Source organism: Narcine bancroftii, chromosome 1 (assembly GCF_036971445.1).
Source record: "Narcine bancroftii isolate sNarBan1 chromosome 1, sNarBan1.hap1, whole genome shotgun sequence".
Classification (NCBI taxonomy): Eukaryota; Metazoa; Chordata; class Chondrichthyes; order Torpediniformes; family Narcinidae; genus Narcine; species Narcine bancroftii.
Window position 1 is genome coordinate 221259366 of NC_091469.1, and position 24483 is coordinate 221283848.

The following is a 24483-nucleotide window of genomic DNA, read 5'->3' on the forward strand; positions in this document are numbered from 1 at the left end:
CAATACCGATCCATGAAATTAAATTAGAAATGTATGCTAAAATTAAGAATGTATTTTTGGTATCACAAATTGCCTGAAAGTTAAATTTCTTAAGTAGAAAATTTATGGCATTTTTAATTTAAATTTAGGCATACAGCACGGTAAAAGGACATTTTGCCCCAGGAGTACGTACCGCCCACTTTACACCCAATTAACCAACACCCCCAGTGCATTTGGAACAGTGGGGGCGGGGGGGAAACCAGAGCCCCAGGGAAAAGCCCACGCAGACACAGGGAAAATGTACGAACTCTTTACAGACAGAGCTGGATTCGAACCCTGGTGCTCATCTCTGGTGCTGTAAAGGCGTTGCGCTAAATGCCACGCTGCCCTTTTCAATAAGTACTCCAAAAATGTATATCCACTCAAAAAAAAAACACATTTTGAAATAAATTGCAAAACTAAATATTCAGCTAAAAGAGATGTTCTGATAGATTCTGTTACTTGACTGGCTAACATGAGAAAAGCATACCATTAGTAACATTGATATAAATATTAGGATTAGTATCTCAACAAATATCTCCCTTACCTTTTGGAACTAGGTGGTACATTATGTTAACAGGGATAACATAAGAAGCAAACTAGGACAATTAGATCTCATTTACGTATGTAAAGTAGGTTACTCCTTGAATAGCTTTTCCCCTGAAGTCAAAGCTATGCCTTTTATTTTTACGTTTTATATAGATGCTAAATTTATTCAGCTGAGAGGAAGAATAATTAATTAAATATTCCAAATTAAATTTTGTATACAATTGATGCCTATAAATTGGGATGCCCAATTGGGAATTTTCATATGTTGACTAGGTTCATTATTACATTTTTTTCTCTCTCTCCACTTCTAAATCTGTATACATTTGCTTTTCAGATTTAAAGCAAGTATTTACTACATTGTGTAAAGTGAATGTGACGGGGTGGGGGGGGGGGGGGGGGGGACATAATGTCCCTCAAAGAAGTAAATATCCTTTGCAAGGTTCTGGTCTATTCTCATAAGTATTCTCATGATGTGAAGTTGACTTTCTTCATGTATTTGACTTTTTTTTAAGATTAACCTCCTCTTCACTGCAAATCAATCAATTTAACCAGTCTGGCATTCTTTTACTTTATGCTGTAATTTATCCTTCTCAGATTTTTTTAAATGAAACCATAGACAGATGATGCAAAATTGATCACAATTAATCTCTCTAGATGTGATTCGTGACAAAATTCAGTGGTAAATGAAAGATCTTTTGAAATTAACCTAAATCTTCATCAACATCAAACGCATACATGACAAACCCTAAAAAGGTACATAACTATTGTGCCTGTGAATGTATAATGGCTTAATGTGACATTAAATTACACCACTAATTACAAAGAAATGTTGTTCAAGTTTATTAAAGCAACCACTGCAATGGTTGATGGGTTAGAATAAGGTAATAAGGCACTGAAAGATAAATACCTTCTGACAGAGAATGTACTATATCTTGTGTAAATGTTGCTTTATTTATATTTCCAGTGTACAAACAAAAGATCACATTTGAGTAAATGGCACAGCAGCTTTTTTGGTTTTTGGTTTCATATTAAAAGATAATCAAACCTGTTTTCCTCTTTTAGATTTCAATGCTATTCTGTAATCTCATTGCCATTCAGTGAAAAGTACGCAGTGTTCCACGTGAAGGTGCTTGACGTCCTGCTGCCAACCTGAACAGACTGTGGTCTTTCCATTAGGAAGTCCAGGATCCAGTTGCTGGGTAAGTTAAAGCTTTAAAAAGTTGCAATTATACAGTATTTTAGTTTAAAACACATATATGTAACTGTTCAGGAAACTGCTCTGTAGTATGTCAATGCCTCCATATAGGCTTTAAAATATCAGAATATATTGCTTTTTAAGTTTTGCTGTCTCTTCTTTCATGAATAACAAATTGTAGTGTCCCAGCAAAGACATCGAGAGATTGAGACCTATTTAACAAAATATGCACATAGAAATCAGAATCAGTCTTGGGCCATTCAGCGCCTCAACACTGTTCAACATTGAACGAGATGGTTGATGATCCGATTGTAGCCTAACTTTGTATTTCATCTCTGGTAAAATTGTTTATCAAGAATGATGGATGAACGTCCTGGTACCCAAATATGTGAAGATTCCTTGCATGATGGCATCTATTTTGTATGCACGCCTTATTTCTTACAAATACAAGATATATACTGTATCAAGCAGAGTCTATTAGTTTTTTTGGAAATTTGTTTTATTAAGTTAAGAGCAACAGAGATGACATAGTTCTAAAAACTTGTCTGGTCACACACTCAGTGCTCAGAAGTTTAGCTGTTTTAGAAATGTTAATTATTTTGCCAAGATATCAATTCGTAAGCCATAGTCAATATACTCATTGTGTGAATTCCCTAATCATTCTTATAATTGTGAACACCAGGATTGAATACAATTACAATCATATCCAATAGTACAAAAATGTCTTACCCTTTATTGGTAGCCACAAAAAATTAGTTGACGACATCTAATAGCCTCAATTTTAATGTGGAACAATCAACAAACTGTTCATGTGAGACTTACCCGGTGATACCTTTTTTCAAAGTCTGGCTCATCCACTTTAATTGCAGCAAACATCAGCAGGTTACAGATTCAGGATCAGAATCAGGACTTATTGGCATTGACAAGTCATGAAATCTGGTCTTTGCAGCAGCAACATGGCGTATATTATAAACCATCTTACGATATTATAATAAGAGTGCGCAAAAAGAAAGGCCGTGTCTTTGGTTCATTGATTGTTCAGGAATCTGATGACAGAGGGGAAGACTCTGTCCTTGTTCCACTGAGAGCTCATCTTTAGGCTCCTGTACCTTTTTCCGGATGGTAGCAGAGCGATGGGTAATTGCTTGGGTAATGGGGGGGGGTCTTTGAGGATAGAGGCTGCTTTTTTAAGACACCGCCTCATGTGGATGTCCTCGCTAGAGTGAAGTCTGATGCCTGTGATGTCACAGGCCAAGTTAACAAGTCTCTGGAGCTTATTCTTGTCCTGAGAGTTGGCACCTCCATACCAGGCAGTGTTGCAACCAGCCAGAATGCACTCCATGGTACACCATGAGCCTTCAGTGATATGCAAAACCTCCTCAGAGACCTCACAAAATATAGCCACTGGTGAGCCTTCTATGTGATTACATCAATGTGGAGGTTCCAGGTCAGATCCTTGGAGATGTGGACGCTCAGAAATTTGAAGATGTTGACCCTCTCCACTACTGAGCTCTCTCCTAAAATCCACAATCATCTTATTGGTTTTGGTGACGTAGTTGTCTTTACACCATTCAACGAGCTGATCTATTTCCCTCCTGTATGCTTCCTCATTGCCATTTGTGATTCTGCTGACAACCGTGGTGTCATCGGCAAACTTGTAGATGACATTGGAATTGTGCCTGGCCACACCGTCATGGGTGTATAATGAATAGCAGTGAATTAAGCTCGCATCCTTGGGGTAAACCTGTGTTGATAATCAGTGAGATGTTTCCATTTCATACTGACTGGTCTTCCGATGAGAAAATCAAGGATTCAGTTGCAGTGGGGGTACAGAGGTCGAGAGTTTGTAGTTTCTTGACTGTACTGTGGGAATAATGGTATTGGAGTCCATACTGTAGTTGTTGAAGAGCAGCTGTATGTTTGAATTGCTGTTTTCAAGGTGATCCAGAGCTGAGTGGAGAGCCAGTGATATTGCATCTGCCGTGGAGCGATTGTGACGATAAGCGAATTGCAGTGGGACCAAATCTTACCTATGTGATTACTCTGGCCATGACCAGCCTCTCATAGCATTTCATCACAGTAGAAGTTAATGCTACTGGGTGGAAGTTGTTGAGGCAGCCCACATTATTCTTTTTTTGGTATTGGGATGATTGATGCCCTTTTGAAGCAGGTGGGAACCTCTGATTGCAGCAATGAGAGGTAGAAAATATCTGTGATCACTCCAGCTAGTTGGTTGGTGCACATTTTCAGTTCCCTGCCAGGTACGCCTTCATGAATGATGTTCTGAGACAGAAATCACAGGGTCCTCAGCATTTTTAGGGATTCTCATAGGCATTGTTTGGTTCTTCTCAAAGCAGGCACAGAATGTGTTCAGCTCATCTGGTTATGAAGCATCACACCCATCTATAGTGTTCGCCCTTGCTTTGTAGGCTGTAATGGCCTGCACTCCCTGCCATAGCTGGTGTGTCTCTGTCTCTAGCTTCTTCTGGAATTGCCACTTTGCGTTGGTGATGGCCTTCCACATGTCATACCTGGACCTCTTGTAAAAATCTCGATCTCTGTCCTTAAATGCCCTTGTTCTCACTCTCAGCAGGGCATTTAGTTGGGGAACAGCCTAGATTTGCACGTGGGCACACACTCATCCATGCAGTTCATGATGAAGTCGGTGACACTTGTTGGATATTTATTCAAATCTGTCGATGAGTTTGTGAATATGTTCCAATCCACTGATTGAAAGCAGTCCTGCAGATGCTCCCCTACCTCCCTCAACCACACCGTTGCCGTCTTCACCACTGGTGCTGTGGTCTTCTGTGCACGGTTTCTTAACTCCAAAGGAAATGGGCCAATGACAATTTTTCTCAAGCAAAATATTTCAGGTACAATTGGGTCAAGAGCAATGATTCTCAACCTTCCCTTCCCACTCACATGCCACCTTAAGCAATCGCTTACCAATCACACAGCACCGATGGCATAGAGATTACTTAAAGTGGCATGTGAGTGGAAAGAAAAAGTTTGAAAACCACTGCTGTTGATGAATATATTGGGCAAGACAAACTGGGCCAGGTGTCCTCTTCATTGGTTAGTTTGATATAATTCAACCTTCATTGGCTTGCTTTCACAATATCTTCAAATTCTCATTCAAAAATAGCATTGTTTCCTAAAGATTTTTGATTCTTAATAAGAGTTGGAAAATCCTGCTTTCTGATTTTTCTCTCCTTCATGCTTTGAATTTAAAATTTTTAATATTTAGACCGTTACAGGCCATTTCACCCCACAAAGCCATGCCATCCAATTTACACCCAATTAACCTACACATCCCGGTACATTTTGAATAGTGAGAGGAAACCGGAGCCCTGGGGGAAACCCACGTAGATGCGGGGAGAACATACGAACTCCTTACAGCATGGGATTCAAACCTCAGTCCCAATCGCTGGTGCAGTAAATGCATTGCACTAACTGCTACGCCAACCACATCGCCCCAAAAAGAAGTGCTTTAACTAAGGGAATATTTTTAACCAAAGTAATTTGGTGATGTGGTTGGTTCTTTTCATGACGAAGGGTGATTAATTTTTTTTTATGTGGAAGAAAACACAGAATCTCATTCATAATTGTGGGTATGCTTGAATTTCTCCTTGCGCATTCCATGCATTCTGAATAATGCCTTTTGGTCTCATCCTCCTGAGAGCTATATGAATATGAAATAAAAAGAACTACTTCAGCCCACTCAGTGCATCTCGAGGACCTGTAACAACAAAGCAGAATAAAGTTTTCAGCATTTTATTCTGCAACAGGTGCTAGATAGATGGAGTGAATTGACAGAAGATTGGTGAATGGAGTTAGTATTATGTTCAGTTTTGGTCACCTGACTACACAAAAGGTATCAATAAGATAGAAAGAATGCAGCGAGGGTTTACAAGGATGTTGCCAAGACTTGAGGAAATAAGTTACAGGAAAAGGTTAGGACTTCATTCCAAACCTTTATTAAAAGTCAGGACAGATGAAGACTTTATTCCCAGGACTGCAGAAGAACGAGGGGAGATTTGATAGAGCTTCACAAGACTATGAGAGGTATAGATAAATGCAAGCAGATTTTTTTTTTTCCCCGCCAAGGTTATGTGAGAGGATATGGGGTAAGCGTGAAAGGGCAAATGTTTAAACAAAGGAACATTAGGGGGAACTTCTTCACGCAGAGTGTGGTGAGAGTGTGGAATGAGCTGCCAGCTGAAGTGGTGCATGTGGGCTCCGTTTTGACATTTAATACAAATTTGGATAGATATGTGGATGGAAGGGGTATGAAGGGCTATTGCCCTGGATGCTGGTCAATTTCTGCACAGACTAGATAAGGGCCTGGGTCTGTGCTGTACTGTTTTATGGTTTTATAGAACGTAGGAACATTTGAAGCCATGCACATTGGTAAGATGGTTATTGCTGAAATGAAGGGACTGACAGTAAGTGAAGTACAGTGGGATCTAAATATTCTTGTGTATCAATCACAAAAAAAAACTTTCAGGCCAATTCAACAAGTGGTGAAAAAGGCAAATCGTGAGGTTTTGATCCAATTGTACAGGGATCACCTGGAATTCTCCATACTGTTTCTCCCTCTTAAGTAAGATATAATAATATTGCAGGCAGTGAAAGGGGACTTTGGGTGTTGCTTCATTTTTCCAGCGTGCTTAGTTTGGGTCTTTACTCCTTGGAGTTCAGAGGAATGCCAGTTAACCTCACTCAAACATATAGGATCACAAGGGAGATGAACAGGGTGGATGTTGGATATTTCCATTTGTGGGAGAGCCTTAAACAAGGAGAATTAACTGCAAGATAAAGCTCACTTAAAAGTGAGGTGCAGAGAGGTCTCTCCTCACAGAGGAAGTCACCTCTACTTCCTCAGGACTTTGCGGAAGTTTGGTATGAAACAGGATACCCTGCCCAATTTCTACAGACATTTAGTGGAAAGTGCGCTGACTGGCTGCATCATGGTCTGGTAAGGAGTCACCAATACCCTGAGTGCAAAGCCCTCCAAAAGGTAGCCCAGGACATCACAAGCAAAACCCTCCCCACTATCAAAAACATCTACAGGGAACTCTGCCGTTGGAGAGCAGCAGCAATTATCAAGGATCCACACCACCCCGCATACACTCAGTTCTCACTGCTGCCATCAGGAAAGAGGAATAGTTGCCACAAGACTCACAACACCAGGTTCAGGAATGGCTGCTACCCCTCCACCATCAGACTCCTCAACAATAAACTCAGTCAGGTATGTTTCAAACTGTGGGATGAAACTGAACCCCCCCCCCCCCCCAGGGAAACCCACACATATACGAGGAGAACGTACAAAGTCCATGCAGCTAGCATGGGATTCGATCTTCGGTCCCGATAGCTGGCGCTATAGAGGCATTGCGCTAACCATTCCACCCATTTATTCTTTATTTGTTCACATGCTTGCACTGTGTAGGGTTTTTACACTATCCATCTGCCTCATGCACAGAAAAAGAATCTCAGAGTTGAATGTGATGTCACATATGTACTCTGGCAATAAATCTGAAATACTCTGCCCCAGCGGATGACGAAAGCAGAATCATTGGAGGTATTTAAAGTGGAGGTGGATAAATATTGGATAGATCGAGAAAGAAAAAAGTAAGGAGAAATGGCACAAATAGATGACTTGAGGCTAGCATAGACCAGCCGTGATCACATTAAATCAAGGGCCTGATGTCCTATTTCCTTGCATTCTTGTGTTTATTGGTACACATCAGCAACCTTTGAGCGATGAGCCTAACAGCACAATACATCACTAACCAAGTCATTTCAAGGTCAACTACTGCAAAGATTTAGGATCAAATGTTCAACAGATTTTATGATATGAAAGGGAGCCGCAAACATGAGACCATTTGAAACTTTATGCCTTGTTTGCAACTTGCACAGAATTTAGAGAAGCAAGAAAAGGACAGAGACTCAGCAAACACAATTTAAGTCAATTAATGGGCCATAGTAACAGTTCAGAGGTATTTTGTGAAATGGTTCAAAATGACCCATCACTTGATGGTGGTGAAGGAGGATTTTCCGTGCGTTAGCTGCCATTATTTCAAAGATGGGCAAACAGGTGGCTGCACCATCACTTACCAATGGGCAAACATAAACGTTTACAGATTTTGTATAATGTTGACAAAAAATAAGTTTTATAATCTCTTACAAATACTTCCATTGCTATTGTGGCTGTCAATACAAGAGGCAGCTAAAACCTACTTTGTCTTGACAATGCTGACAATCTGGAGGAGATTTAAGAGTCTCAGAGGCCCATCTTTCCACATTCAAATATCTTCTGAGAATGAAGCCTGCAGAATCATCAGGTGTGGGAAAAAAACACAGGAAGGGTGAGGTGACAACTGTGCTGGAACATAGTTCTGATTAAGAGGCCATTAATCTCAGGGAAATACCCCATCTTCAATTGCTGCATGTTGAAACATTGGTGATTGTCATATCACATATAATAAATTTCTGAATCTGAAACACTTTGGCAATAGGCTGAGCTGTCAAACCCACAATGCATGCATGTTAAAATGCTTTCAGCACATAATAAATGTCACTTTTAATATACATTGTGGTGTCATTATAATCTACAAAATTGTTTTTCATTTTTACAATATGTGTGTGTATATCATTTCTGAGGCAAAAATGAACACCCTAAAACAATGATTCCAAAAGTAATTAAATCCATTGCAAATTTCCAATGTTACTGAGTTCTCATGAAACTCTAGTTGGTAACTGGAGCAGACTTTGGCAGTAAGACACTTGAACTGAGTAAGCAATTATATTAATTTGGAATTGAAAAGCTAGTATCAGTTATAGTTATGGTAATATTTATAAGTGTAGTATTTTTATAATTAATTATGCAATATAAACTTATAATACTTGATGCCTATTATGTGAAGTATATTGTGTGATATTAATTTCTCAATTGGTCAAAGCACCAAAGGAGTCAATTGGGCAAACTTCTAGGAGTCTGGCCTGACCATCATGGAACCAATGCCCAACTTTGAGAGAACAAACATGCATACAACCATGATGGCTGATCCCTTTAATGTGCATTATGATACTAATTACTTCCATTAGATGCTTCAGTGAAAATTCATGCTAAGGTCATCTTGCAGCCAGCAAAACAGTGGGTCCTACTTGTCTCTTTCTTTCGTCCATTACAACACATTTGCTGTACGGGCAGATTTCTGCCTTCCAGATTCAGCGCGAAGTTCAACTATTTTAGATAATCAACACTTTTTTCCCCACTGGCAATTTTGGTTAATTATTCTCCTTCTCATATTTACACATTCTCCAGCCCAATCTTTCATTTTCCACTAATCCATTACTTCTTTCACCCTCCATTATCTCCCGTTAATCACTTCTCACAACATTCTACTTCCTCCCAGATCTCCATCGCCTTTTCTCTGCATCTTAACATGTTTTATGCATTAATGCTCCATTTAACTTGGAATAGAGCCACACACCGCTGTACTTCTTCAGAGCTTCTAACCTATCCATCTGACAGGTGAGATTAAACATTTTGGTTTTTAGACTGCTGGCATGTAACGCCACGATCAAGGAATTTTGCCGCTACGCGGACAGTTTATAAAGGAATTTGCAGGAATTTTGAGTTAATTCTTGCAATATATCCTGCAGTATCCTTACAACTTTTTGGAGGAAGCCTGCAGTATAAATCATACCAGAAAAATTAGTTGTTGGTCATCCTCTCTACTGCATGTCCAGCCACCAGAACTGTTGCACTCAGATACTTGAAGTCTAAAAAGGCGCCCAGTGTGAATGACCACATGGGCAGTAATTATGTTATTTTTTTTCTGCAATTTTCCCAGCATTGTAGTCTGAAAAACCATACATGCCACTAATAAATTTAGAGTGGGGTTCAAAAAGAAAAAAAAGAATAGTTAAAGGTCAAACATCTACAGCTTTTTAATCAATGATTGCCCATCCATCCATTGTAAGATTTGAAGATGTTTGCACAAGATTCAGATCCATTTGCAAAATACATGATAACAAAATTGTCCATTCCAGTCTTCAGTAGAACTTGGACAACACCGAAACGTGAGATGACAAATGGCATAAAGCATCTGTGCCACGTTATCAGGTAAATGACCATGCAATACAGAAATAACTCTCTTTGATTGTGAAACTGACATTTTTAATATAATATAATGCTGCAACTAACTTGTCGTGTACGGCTGTGTTTCAAATCTTCACATTTAAAATTCGGGTCACAGACTGTCATAAATCTAGATGCTTTTTACTTTGCTGAGAAACTGCATATGGTGTCAGATGGATACATTTTTGACAACTATTTACAAAGAATATAAATATAGACTTAATCAGCTGTTGAGTTTTGCAGAATAGCCTTTGTGTAAATCACCTTCAGAACAAAAATAAAATTAGGCAGTTTTATTTTGAATTGATTCTGCTTTTAGCTGTTTTAATATTACAATTTCACCTCTGAACTGCACCAAGATATATTTCCACTTGCTAACATAAATTGTACTTTCTAAAAATGATATAATGAATTTGATGTAGAAGTGTTATAAAGACTTTAATGAAGAATGGGTTACAATGGACTCTTCTGGATTGATGGCACTCTCTAAATACCTTTAAAATATGCTTGGCTTGTCATTTTAGTGATATGGTGCATAAATGCTCCAGTAGGCCTTCCAAGGTTAATGCCCGTCCTTGTAGTTTCTGTGGAATCTGTTGCCAGAATGCTATTCATCTGGCTTTGCTATAAAAGTAGCTGAAATTGCTTAGGTGTTACTTGCTGCTATGTACACCAGTTCATTTATCAAGCTAAAATGAATTCTACTTCTAAATCTAACAAAGAAATTGCCACAGTCTATGGTGTCCTGCTGTGCTGAAACTTGGATTCTTTAAATTGTAAAGGCATTCTGTGAAATGATATACAATGTAGGCAATTAATCCAACTGCATTTAGGATAGAGTTCAGAGCAGTTACTTGGTCACCTTTGGCCAAGGGCCATGTCCCCAAGCAGTGATTTGCTTGAGAGATTTTCTGTGAAAATTCTCAACATATCACTCCATGGTTCCTCCACAATCAAGTACTCACATTAATCATCGTAAAGCGTGGGGTTTTAAAATAGGTCCATTTCACTTGTGCTAATGTCTGCTGGTATAGTCCTACCTCTTAACTTCATTCATTGGTTTTCACTGAAGCTGAAGGGTGTGGATGGGACCAAAACTTATCATTGCCAGGAACCCTCAGCAAGAAGAGTTTAAGTAAATGTCAAAAGACAGATGAACAGCAGATGCACCAATGGAAGACATGGTGTGTGGACTATTAAAGTATGCTGCTGGTTCAGAACTCATCTGAAAGTGAAAGTAGTGGTAAAGCGGGTACAATTGCTCATGACATCGATGGAATTGAACGCACTAGGAAGAGCTTCCTCTGCTCTGATGCCTGTAATCACCTATCAGGTGTCCAACAAGCTGCCTATGAGATCATCAAATTGCCTGTGTTATTATCAAGCTGCCTCTGATGTCATAATATTGCCTTAGCAGCCACACAGATTCAACGATCAACAAACCAAGATTTAAAGTATAATACTTCATGAACCTCAAATTTTATAGTCTCATAAGGTGATAAAAGTGGACGTTGAAATATCGTAGAGAGTATCTTTAAAATTCTATTATAAAATCTCTTATTTGGAAACACTTGTTCAAGGAAATTACCAGGTACCAACTAAATATTAGATTTTAGAAGCCAGTAGTTTGTTTAACAGCAGTATGCAACTAAGGAACCACTTTAAGCTCACGCAGAAAAGCATAAGATTTTCAAGAGGTTTGGAGCAGGACGGCTTCATAAATTGCTGAAATTCATATCATTTCAACTGATTTCCTTTAATTATGATGGAGAAGGCTGCAAACACCACAGTCTGTGGAGATGCACTGAATTACTGACAGTAACTTTGGGATTTCCATTTTGTACTCTACATGCACAGAAATTGTGAGGTTACTGTCAGTAATGATGACAAATGCCAGTAGTTTCACTGTCATTACTTCTGCAAAATCTGGGCCAACATGTTACTGAAAATCTTGAGATATCCCTGATGCATTGAGCTGCTGCTTTCGAATCTTTCAAACATTTGAAAAAGGCAGATAGAAGAAAACAAGCCGGTCCATTGAGCTTGTGTCATTCATCCGTGTTGCAACTGAAGAAAATGACCTCAAAGTTAAATACATTATTATTCAGTACTTTAGCAAATGTGGAGGAGTGCCTCCAAGGCACTTTTGCTTTGTCTTCGTTCCCTTTACTGACAAGGTTTGCCGCACTTTTGTTGTGTGGTCATCTAGGCCTAGTTCAACATCGACATCTTGCAGCAAGGCCGTCTTCAAACCCAAGCAGCAGAGATTGGTTGTTGATGACTTCCCAGCCTTGAGTTTCCATTTGGGGGAAAAAAAATAAAGGCTTTAAGTATGACATTTTGGAGGCAACTTGTCAAATTCTCACCCTCAGTGCAGAACTAGTGTGTCCAAGAAATTATTTAATCACACTATTTGTCCTCCACATGTTTTGCATGGTTTTTGTTATTTCTGATGAAACTCTGAATATAAGGTTTAAATGAAAAAATATCCCCAATAATCTGTTACCACTAATCCATAAATGCCAATTGAATCTTGTATCTAAGTGCCAGAATTTAACTCATAATATTAATATGGAGTAAAATTTGTGTATGTGGCTTGGATTTATTTGTGCAATTTTTTTTTTGCAAAGCAACAAAATAACCCAAGTCAATAATGAGGAAAAATTGGTTTACTGCTAAATCTAGTTGTGCTGAATATTCTTCATCTTTCAGACCCAATATCTGTTGTAAATGAAGGTCAAGTGGATGAATGAGTTTATTGTCATATACATAAGTATGATGCATAGAAAGTCTTACTTGCTGCAGCTTCCCAGTTATGTGTGCACACTACAATAATTTCAGTACAATATCACAAAGAGAAAAAAAAATAATGGATATAAGCAGAAGAGAAAATAGTCTATTTTCATACCGTAGTGCAAAAATGTTTTGTGTCGGTGTAAACAGCTCTTTAGCTTTTGGTGATGCATGGTTTGAGAAAATTTAATATTTTTGTTTTGCCCATGCAGTAGATTGTATCACTGGGACTGCAGGAGTTGAGACTTTTTAAAATGTAATTATTGCCAAAGTCAATTGCTGAGGTAAAAAATTTACCAAGTCATAATATTACAGAACCATCCAACCATATCCCCAACCCCACTGCTGCCTTCTGCTTCAGATAGAAATATGGTCTCCACCTGAGAGGGCAGATGGAGTCAATCACTTTCACAAGCTTTTGTAAATGTTAGCACTGTTGCAGGAAATACAATTCAGTTTTCATTGGTTACACAAACATTCCACTGGCACTATTAATAAACTGCAGACAGTGAGTAAAAGAATACAATTTATTTCAATACCTTGACACTTGCTTCATAGCTGATATTTACCTTCTCGTGAGTGAAATTTAAGAACAAAACTCGTCCACTCTCAGCAAATGATTCTATTCATTGCACTGTTCAGAGCAGAATCCAATTGCACAGGGTTTCCATTCTCAAACAAAATAGTTATTTTTAAAAAAGCCAATTGCTCTCTTTTAGAGCAAGCGGGCATTTGAAATGTAGAACTATTAAGAGTAAGATTTCGATATTCAAAATTATCAGACATTTGAAGAGAGAATCGTAATCCTTTCCAGTGAAGAAACCTGGAAAATTGGAATTCTCTGCTGATGTCAAGCAAACCATACAATTTCATTTTCAAAACATAAATGGGATGGTCATGACTCAAATTTCACCATTATTGCATATCCATCGTTGTGGGATGTCAGTTCATTTTTAAGCTGGAGATGTGTAACAGTCAAATATGTTCAGCATATTTTAACTACTTTTTGCCTGCTACATCCCACTATGATATCCCATGAACTAAATCTGCTGGACATTTCTTTAACCATATAACCACTTACAGCACAGAACAGGCCAGTTTGGCCCTACTAGTCCATGCCGTAGCAAATCCCTACCCTCCTAGTCCCACTGACCAGCACCCGGTCCATACCCCTCTAGTCCCCTCCTTAAATTCCTTGAATTTCTGTCCTCTTTAATCCTCTCATTTATAAACTTTTCATCATGGTATGTTCTCCAGGAAAAGAAAGTAAGCTATCTTCTGGCACATCTGATGAAAACTGATTTGAACAAAATTATTGAGATAACATTATACAATCCTGACCAAAGATAGAATCCATTTATTATCTACAATATTCCATCCAGTGAAACAGTTGAAAAATCAACAAAATTTTAGCCAATTAATTTTAAGTTGTGTTGTGTATTAGGCAGAACATTTTCTGATTAGAAATCACTTGGATCATGCACATTGCAACCACAAGAAGGATCATTTTTAAATTATTTCCAAGTTTTTTAATTTTCTGAGTGTTGGTGTCAAAAGCATCAATATAGATGCATGTGCACACATGCGTACCTTACACCCTATTTCTACAATCATGAAATACAGCAGCATAGTTTTCTCAAACATGATTTTTAAGAGAAAATAATGGGACCTGTGAGCCTTATTGCTTGTTATTTTGAGCTGCATTTTGGGTGACGAGTAACTATATTTGCAGGAAATGGTTTGGGTTCATACTTAAGGTTTATGAGCTTTGAAAGATACCAGAGTCAGTGCAGAGCTTACTGGAGGTTACAACATTTCTGGAGTACACGCCACAGCTTCCTTTCAGCAAATGTATCCAAACTACATGCAGTGTTCGAAGGCAGAGATGGAGCAGCAGAGACTGAGTGCTGGAGTAGAATGAGGCCGCCGCTTTCACGCCAGGGTTGATGGTGCCAGGACAGAGTGAGAAGACTCCGAGAATGAAATATTGGGTGGTTGGCTTTATCGTGGGGGGTACAAAAGCAAGAAATATAGATTTTAAATTTGGGCTTAATATCACGGTAACAGGGCCTTCCAGGCCCACGAGCCCTTGTTTCCAATTACACCAAATTAACTACAACCCCCGCTTTGAAGGACCAAGGGAAGGGGAGAATGTACAAACTCCATACAAAGCACCGGATTCGAACCCTGGGTGCACCACGCTAACCACATGGGCTAACTGTGCCACCTCACCTTTATTAAACTCTGGATGTCTAATTGGTCTTAGGGTTGAGTGACTTTTGCAGGGAGGCTGGAGAAACTCGAAGTTTGAACAAATGAAGAAAATACACAAGATATAATTAACCTAGATTCAGGATAATCAGGTGGCATTTTAGTGGTAACACGTAGGCTTCCATGATTGACTAACTCCATTGTAAATTCACGCCTATGGTTCGGCACCTATGGTTTGTCCCTCATCTGGTTGGAAAGTGAATCCTGTTGATAATTCAATTTTCCAGAGTGTGTTTTCTAAAACATATCTACATCTGAAAATTTTCCATCCAGCACAGCTCATCTGTGGCTGAAATCTTCATTCAATCATTCATTATCGCTTGCCTTAGCTACTTATTCCAAAATATCTCTGATCAGCCTTCTTCATTCTGGCCCCCTTCCTCTAAAGTTCTGTTAAATCCAGCTTGTAGATTATGGGCTATGTTTCCCCCATACACCAGCACATGTAGTAGTCTCCTCTACATTGGAGAGACTGGACGCAGGCTGGGAGTTCGCTTTGCTTAACACCTTGGCTCTGTCCATCACAAAAGTGTGGATTTCCCAATGGCTACCCATTTCAAATTCCCCATCCTGTTCCCTTGCTGACATGTTTGTCCATGGTCTAATGCACTGCCAGCTGAGACCACCTGCAAACTGGAGGTTTCTGACTGGGTACCCTCCAAATGGATGGAATTACTATCGACTCCTCTGGCTTTCATTAAACCACCCCCTCATTTCTTCCCCTGTTTCCTTCCCCCAACTCTGTCTCTCCCTTATGTCTCCTTTCACACAAACATGATAAATTATTACCTCGTCCCTTATCATATCCAATTTGTTGGTCTGGATTCCACCTCCAGCCGGCATTGTCTGAATTCTGAGACTTGCTGAGATTTCCAGCTTCTGGCTCATTCTGCTTATTCTTTGAAGAAGGGCTCAGGCCCAAGACATTGGCAATATATCTTTGTCTTCTACGGATGCTGAAAAAACTGGGTGACTTCCTCTAGCACTGCGGTGTGTTTTTACTACAATCACAGCGTCTGCAGACTTCTGAGTTTCTCCAGCACGTCGAGTCTAGTTCATGCATATTGACCCACATGAGCTCCCAATTTGGCAAACTTTCAATTTTAAAATTCTTGTCCTTGTTTTCAGATCCATCCAAGATAACCGTCCATAACTTGTAATCCCTTCCAGCTTCATAACATTTTGAGATATTCACATTTTTTCCACATCAACCTCTCTTCATTTCTGAATCTAGTTGTTCCAATAATGGAGCCAGGATCTAGCTCCCAAAGCGGAGTTCTGACATTCACTCCTAAACCTATCCAAACTCCTACTTTTCTTTCTTTCATTAAAATGCTCATTAAAAACTGCCTCCATAATTGTACAATATCTTCAGTACCTTCAATATATCTTTTCATTGAGCAATGGTTTAGTTGACTTCAATATTCCTGTGAAATCTTTCAGAATGTTTGCCCTATTAGAATTTCTATAATAGCAGTACATGGTAGCAGCTAATAGCTCGTGATACTTTCTCTTTTAAATAGTCAAATCTGGGAATACAAAATGTTTCGGTCAAAATCATGGCACAGTTATTTGTAAATCCCTTTACCTTTTAATAATAGCTTTAGTGTTTTTTTGTCATGAGAGAGACTTTATGAAAATATTTCCAGCAGGCTAATCTTGATGCCATTATGCAAGAGTTAAATTTGATAGTGTAGGGAAAATTCCTGGATGTCAACATCTTCGAGGATCTGTCCTGGAGCCTCCATGTTGATGCAATCACAAAGAAGGCTTGCCAGCGGCCAAAATTTGTCTGAGGAGATTCGGTATGTCACTGAAGATTCTCGTAAACTTCGACGGGTGTACCGTAGAGAGCATTCTGGCTGGTTGCATTACTGCCTGGGATGGAAGCGCCGACTCTCAGGACAAGAATAAACTCCAGAGGGTTGTTAACTCGACCCGCATCATTGCAGGTACCAGACTTCACTCCATCGAGGATATCTACATGAGGTGGTATCTTAAAAAAGCTGCCCCCATTACCCAGGCCATGCCCTCTTCACTCTGCTACCATTGGGGAAAAGGTACAGGTGCCTAAACATGAACATTCAATGGCACAAGGACAGCTTCTTCCCCGCTGCCATCAGATTCCTGAATAATCAATGAACCAAAGACACTGCCTAACTTTTTGTGGTCTTACATTTTTACAGTAATGTTGTCAGATGGTTATAATATGAATGTTTGCACTATGACGCTGCCACAAAACACCGAATTTCATGACTTGTTCATGACAGTAAATTTTGATACTGAAAAATTCAACAAGTGAAGATTGGAAAACAAATTGCTATCATTTAATGAACGTCTTGCTCAGGCATCCGAGTATGTTCTATTTCCTGCACTTCTGCTCTCATCCCTCTCCTACAAGCAAAATCATACTAGAGGTCCCTCAGTCTTCACCTTCCTGTCCACTGTCATTTCATTGAATCACCCATCACTCAAGCTGGTTCAACCAGTTTCCACCACATCTTCCCCTCCCTTTATGTTCTTCCAACTTCACTAACTATTGCACTTTGCAATCAAACTGCAGGAGATGACACACCAGCCCTTTTTATCTCTTCCACCTTCCAAAATATCCATAAGGTGGTTTCCTCTACAATGGAGAATTCAAACACTGATTAAGTGACCACTTTGAGGATAACCTGTTCAATCCAGAGTAGCGACTCAGGGCTCTCTGTTGCTTGTCACTTGAAATCTCCATCCTGCTCCCCCTTTAACCAATCTGCTTGTGATCTGCTGCACTGATAATGCAAAAGCTTGAGGAATAACAAGCTTTTGTGGGCATGTTGCGACTTTCAAGGCTTGATATAGAATTCAACAATTCAAGTTACTTAAATTCTTTTTATGCATCAGAACTGACCCTTTTTGTTATCTACATGATGACAGCCTCCACTGGGCAAGTTCTCTACTCCTGCACCCTTTTATTTATGCACTCACTCTCTAACTGCCCCCATTTCATAACTTTTGTTCATTTTCTCTCTTTCTCTAATTGCCCTCATTAACTCTTCAGCAGCCATGGCTTTACCCCATCTGACGTAGTCTCTTTGTCCTACCCATTCATCCTCATATTCTTTGCATTTTGGACCATGAGCCTGTGTTGCCCAATTACACCCAATGGCAGTAACTTAGAACCCCAGTACATTTTGAACGGTGGGAGGAAACCAGAGCCCCCGAGGAAAACCCATACAGACACGGGGAGAATGTACAAACTCCTTACAGACAGCGCAGGATTCGAACCACCGTTCCGATCACTGACGCTGTTACAGCATCGTGCAAACTGTGCCACCCACAATTAGAAAACTAATTGTTTTCTTTCCATCCTAAATTTAGCAAAGGATCTACAACCAGAAACATTAATCAAATTCCTCTTCACACAGTTACTGCCTAATCAAAGATGTTCTATTTATTATTCTCAATTTTTCAACATCTGCAGTGTTTGATAATTATTATTATTTATTGAGAAACAACTGCCTCTTATACATTAAAAAGAATAGAGCAGCAAGGCAAGGTCTTATTTAAAAGGTTCATACTCATGTGATTTGTTCATTGTTTATCTGAGAAAATTAAATTGAAGCCTGTTTTTAGACAGACTCTTAATAAATTCTATCATAAATATTTATGCTATATATAATTGTGACCATGCTACTTGTGTCACAAATATATTTTAACTGACCTTGCAACTTATCTTAACAATTCATGGAGATTAGTACCGGGAACCACTCCAGATTAATATCTTTACAAGAAATTGAAGGTTGCCATCAGAACCAAACAACCTCTATTTGAGAGCACATTGAATCGGCTGTTCCCACTGGCTGAATGTTAATTTAAATCAATATCTGTACTTCTGTTTGGGCAGTGACTTATCATTAAAAATCTCTCCATGGCCCTGGATGGCAGTTAATAATCTCTCAAACACTGTGCCATATTTTAATTCCTTTAGCTGACGCCAATTAGTTGCAAAGAAATGGCATTATTAATGTTGCTTGAATTATGAGTAATGTGGTAAAGAAAAACAGCTTTTAGATCTTTTGGAAATTTTGTTTCAATTGACTTCAAAGTTTAAAGGCAAGATTTAAGCATTTCAAGTAATGATGTGGGAAAAGCACTGATATTTACAATCGACTTTTGACTTGTTCTCTGCCCAAGCATCCAAGACGAAGTCTGGAATGAAAGATGCAAAATAATAGGTCAAACAGACAGTGCTGCTATGCCTTCATCCGTCCAATACCATATAGAGAATGGCAGGCTACATTTGGGAAGTTTCTGAAGATTTTTCAGCTCAAGGTTTAGGCAGCCTTTAACACTTCATGTGATTGCAATTGAGATCTGCTGGCACAGCTGACTTTGGAAAAAGATGCCTCCACCAACGGCATCTGCTAAATTGAGCTTTGCCACCATTATGTTCAGACATTGGAGTTTAGATCAGAAAACCTATAACAACACATGGCCAGTCTAACCTGTCCAGTACCATTCGGCATTCCTCACTTATGTTGGAGCTCAGAAGAATCCTGGTGGAAAGTGAGGTAGTTAGGAGGACTTGGGGCAAACTGAGACAAAATTGTGTCTGGCAGCAAAACTCAAGGTAACGGAAGTACCTGTCACGAGAACTTACAGACTTATGAAAACAGAGAAACTGGTTATTGACCAGGAAACTGAGAGAAGCACAAATATAACAACTGTTCTGAGGTGGAGATATCAGAGAAATTCAGTTTATTAAGAGTACGTATCACAGAAATGTCCTGATATAACCACATTGATGTTACAACCGGAAAACGCTCCAGAGCTTCTACTTTCTTGGAAGCTTGAGGATTCAGCATGTCCTGAGGCCTCTTACCAACTTTTAAAAAAAAAAAAAATATATATATATATATATATATATACACACAGTAGTATCCAGGCTGGATTCATCAAAGTTTTTTATGCCCACTGGTCTGCACAAGACTGCAAGAAACTGCAGAGGATGCAAAGGCTCAGGCAACCTTCCCTCTAACAGCTTTTGTCTGTGCCTTCTTCTGCCTCGGGAGAGCAACTAAAATATCAAATGAGTCATTCCACCCTGGTCATAATCTCTTCTCACCCATACTGTCAGGCAGAAGATACGAGGGCTTGAGAACATGAGCATCCAGGTTCAAAACTATTTCTTTCCTTTTGTTTTCAGTCCCTTGAATGGATCTCATGCTGTCAAAAGATGAATCTGTCTTTTATAACTACTTTTTCGCTTTACCCCGCAAAATATTCTGGCACTTTTTTAAAAATTGTGCCCTATTAGATGACTGTTCACTACTCCCCCTGACTGTTGTCTATTGGCTTCTTGTTATTTTTGAACTACCTGCTGATTGATTTGAATTGCCTGAATAGCATGCATAATGAAGCATTTTTACTGCATTTCCGAATAGGTGACAAAACAAATTGTGGTCTTCTGAATTGTTCCAAGCGGGAGAATCATGAACACAAAATGAGAATTGAACGGGATGATCAAAATCTGGAATCAAACAGAAATTCTCTCTATTGATGGTCTGGAATGAGCAGGAAAATATCAGGCAGCTACCAAGATCTTTCCAGCATCATCCCATATGTGGAACAGCAAGTTCATTATTTCCATGCTTTCACATGCCTAAAACTGAAATCTATAATTCACTGTTAGCAAGTCGCCACTTGGCAGCAGACAGGGATCAATATCCTTGTATACATATTTTTACCTGATAATTCTGTGTGATACAAGTCTGGGTGCAACCTGTGAGAGCCTCTGTGTTTGGGCTGTGGTTGTGAAAAGGTCTAGAACTGAGTGATCTAGTGAAATTCAAACTGAATATTAGAAGGTTACTGATCAATGATGGCTGCAATGCCCATGTCAACAGAGCCAACCATCATTTATTTGATGATTGATTGAAAGTAGACTGTGTGATAATTAGCCGGATGAGAGCCATAGAATTGTTCTTTTGCCATTTGGCCCAACTGAGCTTGTCCTTCTTGCCTACTTTGGACACTTTCCCTTCTAATGCTATATTATTCATGTACCCATCAAAATAAATTTGAAATGTTGTAATTGTACCTGTCTCTGTCACTTCTGGCAGCTTTCTCCACATACTCACCAAACTCTATATGAAAAAAAATCATCCTACATGTCCCTTTGAATCTTTCCCCTCACAATGTAAATCTATGCCCTTAGATTTAGACTCGCTGGGTAAAAACTTCAACCATTCACTTTATCTGTGCCCATCGTGATTTTACAAGCCTCATTCTGCAGCCTGCTATGATCTAGGAAAGAAATCCCCAGCTTATCTAGTTTTTTTTTCCCCCTTCTAACTCAAGCTATTCAGTCCTGGTAGTGTTCTTGTGAATCTTTCTTCACCCTTCCCAACTTACTTGATATGGCAAGGCAACCAGAACAGAACATACTACCCAAATATTCTGCTTACATCAGCAATATATCTTTGTCTCCTATAGATGCTGAAAAGACCATCTGAGTTCCTCCATCATTTTGGTGTGCTTTTAATGTTATCCAACTGCTGCCTTCCTAACTTGTAAGCTCTAACCAGTCACACCAATTCCTGTATTCTTTGGTCTGACTAAAGAAGGCAAGTGTGCCAAATGCCTTCTTCATAACTCTGACTACACCTAGGGAACTGTGTACTTATCCCCTTGGTTTCTCTGTTCTCATGTAGGATGATACTGGTAAACTCTTGCTGGCTTCGCTGATATATTGCTGCAAATTTCAGACCATCAATGGTAAGAATCTCTGCTTTTATTCCAGATGTTCATTACCTCATTCAACAGTCTTCAGGGTCCCACCATTCACTGTGCAAATCTTACCATGGACAGTGAACCAGGGCACTGATCTTTGCAGCACTCCACTGGTCATAGGCCTCTAATCTTGAAGACAACATTCCTCTAGCACCCTGCGATACCTTCCACCAAGCCATTATTTTGTATCCAGTTGACCAGCATATAGCTGTCAGCTGAAACCTGAACTAAACCCTTGAACTCATGGGCTCTGATCCTCGGCACCAGCCTACCATGTGAGACCTTGTCAAAGCCTTAATAAAATCCATTTAAAAGGTGTTTCTCATGTACCTTTGTCACTCCTCTTGATCACTGCTTCAGAAAACAATAAATTTGTAGGACTATTTCCTACACAAAAAACTGTGTTGACTGTCCCTTATCTCAGCCCTTACCTGTCTCTTAGAGTTTCCTCCAGTAATTTACCCATAGTTGATGTTAGGGACACAAGTCTGTAGTTCCAAGACCTTTTCTTGTAGCCCTTCTTAAATATTCCAAGACCTTTCCTTGTAGCCCTTCTTAAATAATGGAATGATATAAGCCATTTTTTTTCTGGCATCTTACCTGTGGCTATTGAAGATTTTTAAAAATTTCTCTGTCAGGACATGAGAAATTTCTTCCTTAGAATCTTATATAGTCTTGGGAAAAACTTGGACAGGTCCTGGAGATTAATCTTCCAAATAAAAACAGTGCTGCTGCAGGATCCTACCTCTCAGTTCAAATGCCGATGGCTCCGTATGGGACATAAACAGCCTGTTAAAGGAGCCAATGGCATGTTTTATTTAAAATCCCGCAACCTACAGCATCTGTGCCCAAGATATTGGTGCCTATGCTGGGCAGTGTACGGTGAGGGGTTGCAGACTCTGAGACAAGCAGACCAGTGGAGGGGTTCCAGAAACCGGGAGAACACCCCCAGTTGAGAAGAAGCAGCATGGGAGATGACCCTGCAGGATGGTGACCACGGCAGCAAACCAGCACGGGTCTCAGGGGCTGAAGGACCCATGCAGGTTGTGGGCTGCTGGAGACTTGTGGTCAAAGGATCAACACAGGCTGTGGACTACTGGAAATGAACTCATGAGATGCAGGTATTGGAACCGGAATGGTTAAGAAAGGCTCCTGAAGGGCCTCGGGTGCTGAAGGCTTCCTATTTATATCAGAGGTTTGGATCTGGAGTTTAGGCCGCTGATGGTTTGAACTTGAAGCCAGTGTGGCTGGAGACACTGAGGAGCACTGGGGGGTGAATTCACGGACCCTCGCTGTCTCTGAAAGGACGCTCTTTTGTTTCTCTTTCTCCCATTGTTAAGGGCAATGCCCATGGCAACTTTTTTGCCTTATAGCAGACAAAAGTTGAGGTATATCATGTAAATTATATTTATACATGACAATAAAGAACCTTTTAACTTTTAAGACTGACAGCACCTCCTCTTTTGTAACATGGATTTTGTAATCAATGATCCCTTCCCTAAATTCCTTGGCACCCATGACCTTCTCTACAGTAAATAAAAATGAGAAAGATTAATTGAAGATTTTTTTTTGTAACTCAGGGATATCTGAGTAATTGTTCTCATTGCCAGTTGGAAGCAGTACTGCAACTTTATTGGAAAAGTATGATTGGCCCAGCTAGATCTGAAGTGCAGGTCTTTAGAGCAGCAGGTCTATCTGTTCTTTTTTGAGTGAATTAAATTAACTGAAGTCTGGCTTCAGAGCTGGATAAAACACTCAATACACCGGGTTGAAGTGTTTCACCTCCTGGCCCTTGTCATTGAGGAGAGGATCTTCTTTGAGCTGTTTTCTCCCACTTTTGCTTCATTGTCCACTACCATTCTCTCTTAGACGTGGCAAGACTGCAGAGCTATGATCTGATCCATTGATTGCAGAATGGTGATTTTTCTGTAAGTTGCATACTGCTTTTGGTGTTCAGCATGGGTACAGTCCAATTTTGCAGCATTGTGAATTAGGTATCACAGTTTTAGCTTTATCTAATGCTACTTCCCCATTGGATCAGTTTGACACTAAAATGGGAGGGTAACAGAAATTCCAAACCATTACATTACAGGTTTTATTGGTGGAAACTTTTATTGATCATGATGACCGACCGTCTCCCTTCAATGCCCAGATTTGAGCTGACGTTTCTGTTTGGGTCTATGGCATTTAGTATGATTATAATGCCACACAATACTGATTTCAGATTTATTGTGAGAATACATACATGATATCTCATGAGATTCCTTTTTCCTGTGGATGCGGTAGAATTACCACTAATTGATAGTGCAAAAAATAGTGTAAAATGTAAACAAAGAACTAGAAACAAACAAAATGAAAGTCAATAAAGTCCACAAGTAAGAGTCCTTAAATGAGTCTCTGATTGAGTTTGTCATTGAGAAGTCTGATGGTGGAGGGGTGGCAGCTGCTCCTGAACCTGGTGGTGGGAGTCTTATGGCACCTATATCTCTTTCCTGATGGCAGCAGCGAGAACAGAGCACATGCTGGGTGGTGTGGGTCTTTGATGATTGCTGCTGCTCTCCGGTGGCAGCGCTTCATGTAGACATGCTTAATAGTGGGGAGGGTTTTGCCCATGATGGGCTGTGTCCATTACCCTTTGGAGGACTTTACACTCAAGGGTATTGATGTTTCCATACCAGACTGTGATGCAAATGGTCAGCACACTTTCTACCACACCTCTGTCATCAACTAT

General features: G+C 39.7%; 3 long non-coding RNA genes across 4 annotated transcripts in view; 2 read left to right on the forward strand and 1 right to left on the reverse strand.

Annotated features, from left to right (window-relative positions):
• Nucleotides 1–1654: 1654 nt before the first annotated feature.
• LOC138739324 (uncharacterized) overlaps nucleotides 1655–24483 on the forward strand; it is a 73223-nt gene continuing 50394 nt past the window's right edge. The window contains exons 1-2 of one of the 2 annotated variants that reach the window (XR_011342168.1): nucleotides 1655–1766; nucleotides 9824–9896. This is a non-coding gene — a long non-coding RNA (uncharacterized lncRNA). The remainder of the gene's footprint in view (nucleotides 1767–9823; nucleotides 9897–24483) is intronic. The other variant, XR_011342169.1, reaches the window with a different exon arrangement.
• LOC138739316 (uncharacterized) lies at nucleotides 4983–11245 on the reverse strand. Its single transcript, XR_011342163.1, has 3 exons — nucleotides 10952–11245; nucleotides 8006–8094; nucleotides 4983–5504 (listed from the first exon to the last, which is right to left on the reverse strand). It is a non-coding gene; the product is annotated as an uncharacterized lncRNA (long non-coding RNA).
• Nucleotides 11338–21059, forward strand: LOC138739321 (uncharacterized). Its single transcript, XR_011342167.1, has 2 exons — nucleotides 11338–11502; nucleotides 20405–21059. It is a non-coding gene; the product is annotated as an uncharacterized lncRNA (long non-coding RNA).